Source organism: Abramis brama (assembly GCF_963993115.1).
Source record: "Abramis brama genome assembly, chromosome: 14".
Lineage (NCBI taxonomy): Eukaryota > Metazoa > Chordata > Actinopteri > Cypriniformes > Leuciscidae > Abramis > Abramis brama.
Window position 1 is genome coordinate 1,416,978 of NC_139976.1, and position 2,673 is coordinate 1,419,650.

Sequence of the window (2,673 nt, forward strand, 5' to 3'; positions counted from 1 at the left end):
TCTATCTATCTATCTATCCTGTCTGTCTGTCTATATATCCTGTCTGTCTCTATATATCCTGTCTGTCTGTCTATCTATATATCTTGTCTGTCTATCTATCTGTCTATATATCCTGTCTGTCTGTCTGTCTATGTATCTATATATCCTGTCTGTCTGTCTATATCTATATATCCTGTCTGTCTGTCTATATATCTGTCTATATATATCCTGTCTGTCTGTCTTTATATATATATATATATATATATATATATATCTTGTCTGTCTGTCTATATATCTATATATCCTGTCTGTCTATATATATCCTGTCTGTCTGTCTATCTATCTGTCTATATATCCTGTCTGTCTGTTTGTCTATATATCTATATATCCTGTCTGTCCATATATATCCTGTCTGTCTGTCTGTCTGTCTGTCTGTCTATCTGTCTATATATCCTGTCTGTCTATATATCTACATATCCTGTCTGTCTGTCTATATATCTATATATCCTGTCTGTCTATATATATCCTGTCTGTCTGTCTATCTATCGGTCTATATATCCTGTCTGTCTGTCTGTCTATCTGTCTATATATCCTGTCTGTCTATATATCTACATATCCTGTCTGTCTGTCTATATATCTATATATCCTGTCTGTCTGTCTATATATCCTGTCTGTCTGTCTATATATCCTGTCTGTCTGTCTATATATCCTGTCTGTCTGTCAATATATCTATCTATCTATCTATCTATCTGTCTGTCAATCTATCTATCTATCTATCTATCTATCTATCTATCTATCTATCTGTCTGTATATATCCTGTCTGTCTGTCTGTCTGTATATATATTTATCCTGTCTGTCTGTCTGTCTGTCTATATATCTACATATCCTGTCTGTCTATCTATCTGTCTATATATCCTGTCTGTCTGTCTGTCTGTCTGTCTATATATCTATATATCCTGTCTGTCTGTCTATATATCCTGTCTGTCTGTCTATATATCCTGTCTGTCTGTCAATATATCTATCTATCTATCTGTCTGTCAATCTATCTATCTATCTATCTATCTATCTATCTATCTATCTATCTATCTATCTATCTATCTATCTATCTATATCCTGTCTGTCTGTCTATATATCTATATATCCTGTCTGCCTGTCTATCTATCTGTCTATATATCCTGTCTGTCTGTTTATATATATATCTTGTCTGTCTGTCTGTCTATATATCGTCTATATATCCTGTCTGTCTGTCTGTCTGTCTGTCTATATATCTATATATCCTGTCTGTCTATATATCCTGTCTGTCTGTCTATATATCTATATATCCTGTCTGTCTATATATCCTGTCTGTCTGTCTATATATCTATATATCCTGTCTGTCTATGTATATATCTGTATATCCTGTCTGTCTGTCTATATATCTATATATCCTGTCTGTCTGTCTATCTATCTATATATCCTGTCTATCTGTCTATATATATCCTGTATGTCTGTCTATATATCTACATATTCTGTCTGTCTATATATCCTGTCTGTCTGTCTATATATCTATATATTCTGTCTGTCTGTCTATATATCTATGTATCCTGTCTGTCTGTCTATCTATCTATCTATCTATCTATCTATCTATATATATATATATATATATATATATCCTGTCTTTCTGTCTATATATCCTGTCTGTCTGTCTGTCTATATATATACAGTATATATCCTGTCTGTCTATCTATGTATCTATATATCCTGTCTATATCCTGTCTATATCTGTCTATATATCTATATATCCTGTCTGTCTGTCTGTCTATATATGTCTACATCTGTCTATATATCTATGTATCCTGTCTGTCTGTCTGTCTGTCTATATCTATCTATCTATCTATCTATCTATCTGTCTATCTATCTATCTATCTATCTATCTATCTATCTATCTATCTATCTATCTATCTATCTATATGTCTGTCTGTCTGTCTGTCTGTCTGTATATATCCTGTCTGTCTGTCTGTCTATATATATATTTATCCTGTCTGTCTGTCTGTCTGTCTATATATCTACATATCCTGTCTGTCTATCTATCTGTCTATATATCCTGTCTGTCTGTCTGTCTATATATCTATATATCCTGTCTGTCTGTCTATATATCCTGTCTGTCTGTCAATATATCTATCTATCTATCTATCTGTCTGTCAATCTATCTATCTATCTATCTATCTATCTATCTATCTATCTATCTATCTGTCTGTCTGTCTGTCTGTCTGTCTGTATATATCCTGTCTGTCTGTCTGTCTGTCTATATATATATTTATCCTGTCTGTCTGTCTGTCTGTCTATATATCTACATATCCTGTCTGTCTATCTATCTGTCTATATATCCTGTCTGTCTGTCAATATATCTATCTATCTATCTATCTGTCTGTCAATCTATCTATCTATCTATCTATCTATCTATCTATCTATCTATCTATCTATCTATCTATCTATCTATCTATCTATATCCTGTCTGTCTGTCTATATATCTATATATCCTGTCTGCCTGTCTATCTATCTGTCTATATATCCTGTCTGTCTGTCTATATATATATCTTGTCTGTCTGTCTGTCTATATATTGTCTATATATCCTGTCTGTCTGTCTGTCTATATATCTATATATCCTGTCTGTCTGTCTATATATCCTGTCTGTCTGTCTATATATCTATATA

At 32.5% G+C, this 2,673-nt stretch overlaps 1 protein-coding gene across 1 annotated transcript in view; it reads right to left on the reverse strand.

The window, feature by feature from the left end:
- The window catches only part of ppa1a (inorganic pyrophosphatase 1a), a 17,183-nt gene extending 17,176 nt beyond the window's left edge, over positions 1-7 (reverse strand). The window contains exon 1 of the mRNA XM_084134763.1: positions 1-7. This exon is cut by the window's left edge and continues 172 nt beyond it. The gene's annotated coding sequence lies outside the window, so the exon portion shown is untranslated.
- Between the last annotated feature and the right edge of the window lie 2,666 nt (positions 8-2,673).